Consider the following 13,260-nt stretch of genomic DNA (forward strand, 5'->3'; position numbering starts at 1 on the left):
CATCAGTACTTTCTGTTATCACTATGAGCTCTGATACTTTCCCAACACTGCTACGACAATTTAAAACAGTTATATCGATGGTTCCTGTATCGACGTTCTTCCTATGTTCGACCTTCACACTTTGAGACTGAAACCCTTTTTGTATTTCGCCGAGACCCTCTAATCTACAAAACCGCCCAGTCCACGCCACACAGCCAATGCTACCCGTGTAGCCGCCTCCTACGTGTAGTAGACTCCTGACCTATTCAGCACAGCCCGAAATCCAGCCACCGTGTGGCACAAGTCGAGGAACCTACAGCCCGCACGGTCGCAGAACCATCTGAGCCTCTGATTAAGACCCAACATTCGGCTCTGTACCAAAGGTCCGCAATCGGTCCTGTCGACTATGCTGCAAATGGTCAGCTCTGCTTTCATCTCGCAAACAAGACTGGGGGCCTTTACCACTTCTGTTAGCCGCTTGACACCAGAGAGAATCTCTTCTGATCCAATGTCACACACGCCATTGCTACCGACGTGAGCCAACACCTGCCGTTGACTGCACTCTCTGCCCTTTATGATATCCGCGAGGACCCTTTCCACGTCTGCAATGACTCCACCCTGTAGCACGTCGGCTTTCCCCCCCCCCCCCCCCCCCCCCCGCCACCATGGCAGCCATGTCCCTAGGGAGCCCCATAACGCGTCTAGCAGTCTAACATTGGAGCTCCCAACTACTAATAATCCCACTTTCTGTGACTGCCCGGATCTTGCAGGCTGAGAGAGTCCCTCTGAAACAAAACAAGCGACTACATCTCGCAGAAGGACAGTGTCAGCCTCTGAGGCACCTGGAACCTGTCTGTCAGACTAACCGGGAAGGCCTTACGTGCGGCGGCCCCCTGAGAAGTCTTTCGCCGCCTGCCACGCCCTGGGGCGACCTCCCACCTGACTGTGGGTGAATGGTCAATCTCAGTTGGAGCAGTAACTGAGCTGGTCACCAGTGCGGAAAGAACCGCGGGCTCGGACGTGCTGGACGTCCGTTGGAACCGCGTTGCGGCCCCAAAACAGTGACGCCCATCCACAGCAACTTCAAGCTGTCTAACTGAAGCCATCACTGCCTGGAACTGAGAGTGAAGTGTTACCAAATCGGCTCGTATCCGCACACAGCAATCACAGTCCCTACCCACTCTAAAAACCGTGGGAAACTACACTACGCAGACAAACAAAGATAATCGACATGCGCTACGAAACTCTACCACGGATGCGGAGGAAAATGCAAGAGCTGTGTCTAATAAATAGGGATTCAAAAACAGAACTACCAAAGCATGCAGGTGAGACTAAATAATTCACTCTAGATTAGGAACTTGTAGTATGTCACAAAATACACTACGTGATCAAAAGTATCCGGACACTTGGCTGAAAATGACTTACAAGTTCGTGGCGCCCTCAATCGGCAATGATGGAATTCAATATGGTGTTCACCCACCCTTAGCCTTGATGACAGCTTCCACTCTCGCAGGCATACGTTCAGCCAGGTGCTGCAAGGTTTCTTGGGGAATGGCAGCCCATTCTTCACGGAGTGCTGCAATGAGGATAGGAATCGATATCGGTCGGTGACGCCTGGCACGAAGTGGGCGTTCAAAATCATCCCAAAGGTGTTCTATAGGATTCAGGTCAGGGCTCTGTGTAGGCCAGTCCATTACAGGGATATTATTGTCGTGTAACAACTCCGCCACAGACCGTGCATTATGAACAGGTGCTCGAGTGTGTGGAAAGATGCAATCGTCATCCCCGTATTTCTCTTCAGTAGCGGGAAGCAAGAAGGTTCTTATAACATCAGTGTAGGCTTGTGCCGGGATAGTGCCACGCAAAACAACAAGGGGTGCAAGACCACCTCCATGAAAAAACATCACCAAACCATAACACCACCGCCTCCGAATTTCACTGTTGGCACTACACACCCTGGCAGCTGACGTTCACCGAGCATACCCACACCTTCCATCGTATCACCACATTGTGTACCGTGATTCGTCACTCCACACAACGTTTTTCCACTGTTCAGTCGTCCAATTTTTACGTTCCTTACACCAAGAGAGGTGTCGTTTGGCATTTACCGGCGTGATGTCTGACATATGAGCAGCCGCTGGATCATGAAATCCAGGTTTTCTCACCTCTTTCCTAACTGTCATAGTATTGCAGGGGATCCTGATGCAGTTTGTAATTCCTGTGTGACGGTCAGGATAGATGTTTGCTTATTACACATTACGACCCTCTTCAACTGTCAGCAGTCTCTGTCGGTCAACAGACGAGTTGGGCATGTACGCTTCTGTGCTGTACGTGTCCCTTCCCCCTTCACTACCACATAGGAAACAGTGGACCTAGAGATGTTTAGGAGTGTGGAAATCTCGGGTACAAAGGTATGTCACAAGTGATACCCAATCACCTGACCACGTTCGAAGACCGTGAGTTCTAGGAGCCGCCCGCTTCTGATCGCTCCCGATGGCTAATAACTACTGAGGTCGCTGATATGGAGTACTTGCCAGTAAGTGGCAACACAGTGCACCTGATGTGAAAAACGTATGTTTTTATGGGTGTCTGGATACTTTTGATCACACAATGTAGGTTTCCTTTCCGATGTAAACAAAAACACGAGAACTATGTCTATTAAATCTTAAGTTAACACACAGAAACCCAAGAAACTAAACTACCAAAGCACACAGATGAACCTACACAATTTGCTCCTGGTTAGGAACTCGTAAAATGTCACAAAATCTGTTACTTCCCTGTGGCTGCTTGCGTCTCGGCCGCCTGCTGCTGTGTAGATAGAGATGTGTTGGATGTGTTTATACAGGTTGATGAGACAGATCCTGAAAGGAAAGCCTCTAGGAGAAAGAGGAAGAGGACGACCGAGGTTGAGATCGAGTGATGAGGTTGGAGAAGATGCTGCCCGAGTTTGCTGGTGTAACTGGAGGTCTACAGTGCAGTCCCGAGAGGACTGGCGTAAAATTATCTAAGAGGTGGCAGAACGTTCCGACTGTTGTTTACAAAGACTTGACGACAGTGTTCAAAAATAGTGCCATGTTTCAGTGTCACTATGAAGTGTAGTACAGCATTTACTAAAATTTGCTTGACCTGCGAAAATAATGTGTAACTTAGTATTTGAAGCCCCGTCTGTAGCCGACCTAACCACTCCATATTTATCTCATGGTCCTTAAGTTAGATATTCTATGGCAGCAGCCGAATGGCCGTACAACGTTCCTCGAACACAATCTCTTTCGTGAGAACGTACCTCTCTTTTTTTCCAAAGATTCCCATTGTCTTCCCCGAAACATTCCACGAAAATTTACATGTTCCTAAGTATTTGAGAATTTGGGTATTAAGTTAAATTCTATTTAATATCGTCTTGATACTGTACTGCTCAGGTGAATCGCCCGTATGTCGGAAAAAAGATGTAGAGTATGGAAACTGTGAACGCGATTTTTCTGCTTCCAATGATACAAAATGATTCGTGCGGCTTTCTACGATTTTCTTCTTGTTAGCCATAAGTTATTTAAAATAAAATGGTCCAAGTGGCTCTGAGCACTATGAGACTTAACTTCTGAGGTCATCAGTCCCCTAGAATTTAGAACTACTTAAACCTAACTAACCTAAGGACATCACACACATCCATGCCCGAGGCAGGATTCGAACCAGCGACCGTAGCGGTCACGCGGTTCCAGACTGTAGCGCCTAGAACCGCTTGGCCACCCCAGCCGGCACTTATTAAAATGTTTATAACAATCAGAGTAGAGCAATTACTCGCCATTTAACATTTACAACCACAGCTTTATCTTCAGGGCTTCAACTGGCTATAAAAATGCCTTCATTGCGATAACAGCCTACAGAAACTAATATCTTGAAGCAGTATGAGACAAACTCGTATATCGCTTTGCAATGTAATTTCTTTCTGTTTTGTACATCACAGGCATACTGTGTGGATAAAATTTTACGCTTCTCTATAGTTGGTGCAATTTCTAGTTCTGCGACGATGCTAATACGTCGTGTGTCACATCTTTGAGAAATTGCAGGCAGTCAAGAAATGTGAGTTTTGATGTGTCCCGATATATTGACATGAAAATTACTCCTGTTATGAGTCAAATACGTGTATATAAAGGGTGAGAGGAAATTATTTTTATCTCAGGCATCTAATCCGTTGTCAATTTGTGTTCACGGACAAATATGTACGACCTTGATTTTGAAATTTGTCTTATTAGACATTTTCGTTTCATGCGTGCATCGATAAGCACTTGTCTGTCTCAAAGAACCTTAGGCACTTATCGGTTTGCTAGAGTAGCTCTCTATGGATGGGAACTGCAAGGCATGTCTTAAGCAAGTCGCCAAAACTCTGAGGTGAGACAACCAATAGAAATGCTTGGCGAGCAGAGTCGCTTAGCGAGGGTTGTATAATCAGTGGACAAAGCAAGACACTGTTCTTCTTGTTGGTGCTGCGAGAACGAGTCTATCTGTTTAGTATAAGCATTTTATCTTATGATAAGGAAATGGGCACGATGAAGCGACGTCTGTGTGAATTCGGAGAACTGGTTGGTTGCTTGCAATGTATACGCGTAGTTTCGCTTAGCGGAGCATCAGATTTATTCCCACGAGATTGTCTGCTGTCGCATTCAAAGCGAGCTTTATCATTTCAAGTTCGCAGTTTCTAAGGAACACATAGGAATAAATATCCAATTTCCATTCAGTCATCTGAGCTTGAAATTTGATTACTTCACTGCTTTTCCAGTCATTAAAATCATTATGGGCATTTATACGAACATAGGATGATTTATCTTTGTACATATATGGCCAGGTAAGATCACATGGCCCTTTGATGAGCACTAGAATGTGAATCATGAAATGTTGTATTTGTTGTGGTTGGCAGGAGAGCCAACCGTGTTACTGAAGTAGGCCGAAATGCACGCGTTTAGGTCTGGAACATGACAAGGGAATTAGAATTGAGAAAAACGGACGTAGCTGGTGGAATACTTAACTTTAATCCATTAATGATGAACGTCGCCCTTTATGGTACATGATTCACAATATCAATAGTACGGATACTGGCGCCTTGCTAGGTCGTAGCAATTAACGTAGCTGAAGGCTATGCTAACTATCGTCTCGGCAAATGAGAGCGTAGAAGTAAGTGAACCATCGCTAGCAAAGTCGGCTGTACAACTGGGCGAGTGCTAGGAAGTCTCTCTAGACCTGCCGTGTGGCGGCGCTCGGTCTGCAATCACTGATAGTGGCGATACGCGGGTCCGACGTATACTAACGGACCGCGGCCGATTTAAAGGCTACCACCTAGCAAGTGTGGTGTCTGGCGGTGACACCACAGTATTCATAAGAAATTATTTTTCCCTCCTCTTATCTTTATTCAAATCTTGACAGGTTTTTCACGAAAGGGGAATTGGAACGTCCTATCCCGATAATGGTATATTTAGTCACTTGGCTGCCCTGTGTTTCAGGAACCACTGTAGCCATTGAAATGAAACTTTTACAGAACATTAAACTGTATGTTTGAGTCTACTGAACTAAAATAATTGCATTTCTGCCACTGCTTTCGGAAATACAATTTTCATTACACAATTAAAATTTTGTGTACTTTTTTGTACGTTATCCTAAATAATTTTAATTGAACATGAGCTTATGTTCTTCTTTTTGTTCAGTACACTCGGTATATGTATGTTATTACTCCCTGAAAATCTGAATAATTTACTCGATGTGTTTCTGAGATTTAGGGAAAAATGGAACAGAAAATGTAAATTTTCAGGAACGGATACTAAATTTTCAAAAGACTGTAACTCAATATAAGCTTATTTTTTTTTATTTTTAGTCACTCAGAAGAACCCTGCTCCATACTGTATGTGATCTTCTTGATCTTCTTTCAAGTTTTTTCTTCTTTCTGGACTTCTTAGTGGCCAACTGTGCTGCATACTCTGCTTTATCAATGCGAAACTTGTCTATCCTTTCAAATTCTTTAATGCAGTTTACTCCAGGATTAATTCCCATATGCTGTAGCACTTTCACCGTACTAGTGTTGCCATCATTAAAAGCAATAACAGCATCACTAACCCCCCCACTGTAGTGTCTTCATTCCAACAAAAACATTTTTGGTAAGCGAGTCCACATAAGATTATTGAACGACTCATTGGGATCTTGAGTCTGACCATGCAGACACTTCTTCAGTAATTCATGATTTGCCAGGTCTCTGTAAATAGGTTTTATGATATTCATGACGGCTGCTGGATGGAGATTTTATGGCTGTATGAGCTGTTTGAATGCTGGGCATTGCGGCAATTGCACCACGAGTCAGGTCCAGGAGGGCAAAGGTGGTGTATTGGTTTTTCATCAGTTGACAGTCTGTGGAAGAAGGAAGCCCACACTGCCTGCTTCATTTTCAACAAATCCTCCGTATTATTTCTAATGGCCATCCCATAATACTGCTGTAGTCCATCAATCATTTTGTCTGCAAAACTGTCTCTTATGGTTTCACCATCAGAAAGTTTCTTGTCTAACAAATTTTGTTTCAGCTCCCTCAACCTGGCGCCCAACCTATTCTGGACATGATCAACAATGTTAACTTTCATAACACAGCAATCCACAGCCTTCTATATAAAAAAATTACCGATTTTATTAGATCTTGAAGTAATGCACATAAAAATTTTAACATTTTCAAGCAGTGTAGATTATATTTAAAGAATTAAATAAAATACTTCCTATGTGAGATTATAAGTGATATGTATATCATTTTGTTCGGAAAGTTGCAAATTTTATAATGAGATAAAAATCCGAAAATTTGAAAAAAAAATCCGTTTTAACTCCTTACAGCTTTACTTCTGCCAGTACCTCGTCTCCTACCTTCCAAACTTTACAGAAGCTCTACTGCAAAACAGTTGTTCGCCTGACAGCGTAGCCAGTTCGATCACCGACCGCGTGTAACAATAACCGCGTGTAACAAGAAAATAAGACACTGCTGTCTCAGCTTTTGGCAGTTTATTTTGTCTCTGCTTGAAATACAGTAAAAGCAAAACATAGTTACCAGAATGAGATTTTCACTCTGCAGCAGAGTGTGCGCTGATATGAAGCTTCCTGGCAGATTAAAACAGTGTGCCGGACCGAGACTCGAACTCCGCTGCAGAGTGAAAATCTCATTCTGGAAACGTCCCCTAGGCTGTGGCTAAGCCATGTCTCCGCAATATCCTCTCTTTCAGGAGTGCTATTTCTGCAAGGTTCGTAGGAGAGCTTCTGTAAAGTTTGGAAGGCAGGCGACGAGGTACTGGCAGAAGTAAAGCTGTGAGGACGGGACCTGAGTCGTGCTTGGGCAGCTCAGTTGGTAGAGCACTTGCCCTTGAAAGGCAAAGGTCCCGAGTTCAAGCCGATACGGTAGTTCAGCGTGTTCGGTCAGAGGGATAGCTGCCCCATGTAATAAAAAAAACTGAGTTAATGGATCAACAACGAACTGAAACCGGTGTCTTTCGACGTCCGCTCAGAGCAGATACAACGAACGAAAACGAATAAATTGAGATTTAAAAAAAAATGTTCGAGTCTCGGTCCGGAATACAGTTTTAATCTTCCAGGAAGTTTCGTATCAGCGCACACTCCGCTGCATAGTGAAAATCTCATTCTGGAAACCATTTTTCCTTTTACTGTATTTCAAGCAGAGAGAAAATAAACTGCCGTCACCTGAGACGGCAGTGTCTTATTTTTCAAATGATGTTTTCAGCTAACAACGTAAGCTCGTGGCGAAGTGGGGCATCACGGCATGGCGTTGCAGTGACGGAGATTTCGATATTCACACTAGCTCACTTTTTTTCGAAATTTATTATTTGTCGGGTCTGCCTCCATAGCTGAGTGGTCAGTGAAGATAGCTACCATGCTGAGGTCCCGGGATCGATTCCCGGTATTGCCAAGGACTATTCCTTGGTGGGCGGACTGGACCGGATAGCCTCGTGATACCACGTGACGAGCTACCTGCTAAGAGGTAGCGGCTACAAGGTCTAAACGCCGACATCGGCCGGAGAGATGTGTGTTCATCCCATGTCCCTCAACATGGCAGAGGATGACTCAGCAGCCGGTAGACATCGTGTACTCTTGGGAGTGGTATCGGCCACTAACAGTCGGCTGCACTTTCAAATACGCGCGCCGCCAGTTACGCCGCCGTGTTTCCTACAGCCGCCACCGCGGCACGATGGCGCTGCCACGAACGATTACGCCGCTGCCAATGAGAAGCCAGCATCCCCTCTCCGGAGCTCTAGCGTCGGGTGTACGTTCTAACATTCCTGCACTGAGCTATTTTGTGCGTATGACTGTTGAATAACAATTACAGCCTTTCATAGTGGGCAGGGTTTGTGATTTACTGAACAGTTAATTGTAATGAAGACAGGCTGATTTGTAAATCTGCAATATCTGTATATGTTTCACTTTCAGAGCTAATGTTAGCAACTGACGTTGCAACTACAGCGACAAAGTTATGTATTATTTTTACTACTTGATATTAGATGCAGAATAAATTAATATCTGAATTCTCTGTTTATGAATGGCATTTGTTCCTCTCTCCTGTATTCACCAAGGAGCCACACAGCGACCAAGGAATTTGTAACAGACTGGGATGGGCGTATTTGAAAGTGCGGCTAATTTAGCGTCCGGTACCGCACTGAGAGCTTGATGGCGGAGTTTCATTTCATTTCATTAGGTGTTGTAGCGTACAGGGTGCAAACGCATTTACACTGCTCGAATTACACGAAAAGGTATAATTCATTGGCACAGATAGTCAGTACCTACATCAGATCTGTCGTAAAGATTATTGTTTCAGGTATATCTTGATTTAACTTATGTTAATTATTCTGCGGGTCAGCTTGTAACACCAATATCGATTAGAAGTAGGTTTATATTGTGTAACTATATATCTGACTATGAAGTGTTTGCTTTTGTTAATTAAGGTCACTGATTTGTGACAAGAAATTCGAAGTTTGCAATGTATGTACGGTAAAAACTAAATAATGTTTAACGTAATGAAATTTTATAATATATGTGTGTTCACAAAGAAAAATTTGTGTATTGGAAGCTGGTCCATGCTTAGGGAACTTGTATTGTGAAACGTCAAAGCTGTAGGGAAGCTCAAAAATGTTTCAACTGGCTCTAAGCACTATGGGACTCAACATCTGAGGTCATCAGTCCCCTATACTTAGTACTACTTAAACCTAACTAACCTAAGGGCATCACACACATCCATGCCCGAGGCAGGACTCGAACCTGCAGCGCGGTTCCGGACTGAAGCACCTAGAACAGTTTTTTTTTTAATTATTTTGCTCCATATAGTTCGTTGCGTTTGGTCTGGGTGGACGTCACAACACATCCGTTGAAGTTAATCGTTCATCCCTTGACTCAGTCTTTTTATTACAGAGAGGACGCAGCCTTCTGACCGAACACGCTGAGCTACCGTGCCGGCATCAGGGGTAGAAAATATATCATGTCGGCATTCTCCGGAGACTGCCTAACAGTTTGGCCACAGCGGCCAGCTGTAGGAAAGCCCCTCCGCAACGGAAGTGTCGCGGCGCAATGTAAAATGTGGTTTTGGGGGTCCATCTGGGCGAATCCTTGCAGGGAACGGGACTTAGTCAGTGGCTCGTCATTGCACGATACACATCGAGGGTGCCAAGGGAGGCATTTAGAAGCCGGTTTGCATGGAATTTTGCCTCGGATGTGGATTTGGCTATTGCATAGTGCTCTTGGCAATAAGGAATGTCTTTAATACGATAAAAATCCGTTGCCAAGAAGAAATTATAAAGAGCATTCAACATCAAGTGCGTGAGTACAGATAGCTAACACGTCGCTTGCAACTACTGTTTCGCCACTGCTCCACCAACTTCAGGGACACGGATACGTATTATAGCAAGGACCAGTTAATATGTGCGAGTGTTTTCAATAATAATCCAAATGCTATAAACCCGTGTTTTGAACCCTAACTTTATCCTAATCATTTACCAATGCAGGATACCCTCCTAAGTGTGCAGAAAGCCGATTACCGAGTACCTGTTTCTAACAGACTAGTAATTTGCTTATGTGTACTAAATGTGCAAAAATTCAGTGCCAGAGTGTGTAAATGTTACTGTCTAAAATACCTGCTTCACATGTGATGAAAAGGGCACATAAATTAAACTTATATGAAACGTAATTTTTAGCCTTGATTGCTATCATGAATGAATTTTTTGAGGTTAATCGAGCTCAGTGTTGAGTAATTTGCTTTAAAGGATGAAGACATAAATCAGCCGGCAGCGGTGGTCTCGCGGTTATAGGCGCGCAGTCCGGAACCGTGCGACTGCTACGGTCGCAGGTTCGAATCCTGCCTCGGGCATGGATGTGTGTGATGTCCTTAGGTTAGTTAGGTTTAAGTAGTTCTGAGTTCTAGGGGACTGCTGACCACAGCAGTTGAGTCCCATAGTGCTCAGAGCCATTTGAACCATTTTTTTTGTGACATAAGTTATTCCAAGTGGGGCTAAGAATTAATTTTAGTTGAACTGAACTTTGGTCCTGAAATAATCATAGAATTGCCTATTGAGACAGTGTCAGTTTGTGAGTCCCCACCATATTGTTGTCTTATTAGGAAGATAAATGGAATATTGTTTCTACTAATGAATTATGGTCCATTTCCATAAATAAGAATATAAACAGTGTAATTATAGTATTATTTAATTCTATCTGTGGTATTTGTATGTCACTTAAGTCAGAAATCTTTTCATGCCCAACTTTAGTTCAGTATTTCCTACAGTAACATTTCACTACTGAATTAAGTGATAATAGTAATTGTAACTGTTAGTATTATTAGTGTGATAAAATCTTCCTTTCTACAATTACTGGTATGTGCATTAATTGTAACTACTGCTACCCACAACTTAGATCGCCCTGCATTCGTGTGTATCCAGTGCGCTATTCAAAGAGAGTCTTCATGAACGCCACTACGAGAGCTAATATTCAATTTCCTTAAACACAATGTTTCAAATTAATATGCCTGATTAGGCTGGCGACCGTTTATTGTTTCTTTCGTAAGAACCTTTCTACTTTTATTAGCCCCAAAGTAAAGCCTGTTTAGTTTTTCTATTAATTGCATTATATACCTCATTACTGTCCGAGACCATTTTTTACATTAGACAAACAAAGGGTCAAAACTCAAAATTTGCAACACTCGTTTGTGTTTGTGTTATAAGCTACCATATAAAGAGGATTTTTTCAGTAAACAGAAAACCGAGGACAAAGTCTCTTATGAACTCCTGTGTTAAAGTATGAGATAACGGCAGGCGTTCAATCTGTTTTCGGTTTTTTATCACTTTACTTAAGCTAACGCCACAGCACTGCTATTTTATGAGAATTTCCGTCGTATATGAAGTGAATGTTAATCGAACTGCCATTACGGATCATCTCTGAATGGGTAGACGAGTATCTCCTACACAGGTCCCATACAGGTTCAAATGGTTCAAATGCCTCTGAGCACTATGGGACTTAACTTCTGAGGTCATCAGTCCCTAGAACTACTTAAACCTAACTAACCGAAGGACATCAAACACATCCATGCCCGAGGCAGGATTCGCACCTGCGACCGTAGCGGTCGCGCGGTTCCAGACTGAAGTGCCTAGAACTGCTCGGTCACGCCTGGTGGCGACAAATACAGGGTGTCCAACAAAGGAGTCCCTGATATCAGAATTAGATATCTCGGAAATTTAGATTGGTAGACGAGTGCAACAAACCGTATGTTATGAAAGCTGTAAAAATATTATACAGGAGTTTCAAAATAGTTCGAAAAGCTGTTAACAAATGGCGCTGTAGTTGCAATACGTAATACGTGTCTATAAACAGTGCACTGCAGCTCGGAACGTCCCGTTCCACGGTTAAAAGGCGAAAAACGGTTAGCCTACCGGAGGAAGAGGTTGAGATCACGTATTCTACACTCCTAGAAATGGAAAAAAGAACACATTGACACCGGTGTGTCAGACTCACCATACTTGCTCCGGACACTGAGAGAGGGCTGTAAAAGCAATGATCACACGCACGGCACAGCGGACACACCAGGAACCGCGGTATTGGCCGTCGAATGGCGCTAGCTGCGCAGCATTTGTGCACCGCCGCCGTCAGTGTCAGCCAGTTTGCCGTGGCATACGGAGCTCCATCGCAGTCTTTAACACTGGCAGCATGCCGCGACAGCGTGGACGTGAACCGTATGTGCAGTTGACGGACTTTGAGCGAGGGCGTATAGTGGGCATGCGGGAGGCCGGGTGGACGTACCGCCGAATTGCTGAACACGTGGGGCGTGAGGTCTCCACAGTACATCGATGTTGTCGCCAGTGGTCGGCGGAAGGTGCACGTGCCCGTCGACCTGAGACCGGACCGCAGCGACGCACGGATGCACGCCAAGACCGTAGGATCCTACGCAGTGCCGTAGGGGACCACACCGCCACTTCCCAGCAAATTAGGGACACTGTTGCTCCTGGGGTATCGGCGAGGACCATTCGCAACCGTCTCCATGAAGCTGGGCTACGGTCCCGCACACCGTTAGGCCGTCTTCCGCTCACGCCCCAACATCGTGCAGCCCGCCTCCAGTGGTGTCGCGACAGGCGTGAATGGAGGGACGAATGGAGACGTGTCGTCTTCAGCGATGAGAGTCGCTTCTGCCTTGGTGCCAATGATGGTCGTATGCGTGTTTGGCGCCGTGCAGTTGAGCGCCACAATCAGGACTGCATACGACCGAGGCACACAGGGCCAACACCTGGCATCATGGTGTGGGGAGCGATCTCCTACACTGGCCGTACACCTCTGGTGATCGTCGAGGGGACACTGAATAGTGCACGGTACATCCAAATCGTCATCGAATCCATCGTTCTACCATTCCTAGACCGGCAAGGGAACTTGCTGTTCCAACAGGACAATGCACGTCCGCATGTATTCCGTGCCACCCAACGTGCTCTAGAAGGTGTAAGTCAACTACCCTGGCCAGCAAGATCTCCGGATCTGTCCCCCATTGAGCATGTTTGGGACTGGATGAAGCGTCGTCTCATGCGGTCCGCACGTCCAGCACGAATGCTGGTCCAACTGAGGCGCCAGGTGGAAATGGCATGGCAAGCCGTTCCACAGGACTACATCCAGCATCTCTACGATCGTCTCCATGGGAGAATAGCAGCCTGTATTGCTGCGAAAGGTGGATATACACTGTACTAGTGCCGACATTGTGCATGCTCTGTTGCCTGTGTCTATGTGCCTGTGGTTCTG

Source organism: Schistocerca gregaria, chromosome X, assembly GCF_023897955.1.
Source record: "Schistocerca gregaria isolate iqSchGreg1 chromosome X, iqSchGreg1.2, whole genome shotgun sequence".
In the NCBI taxonomy this organism is placed as follows: domain Eukaryota; kingdom Metazoa; phylum Arthropoda; class Insecta; order Orthoptera; family Acrididae; genus Schistocerca; species Schistocerca gregaria.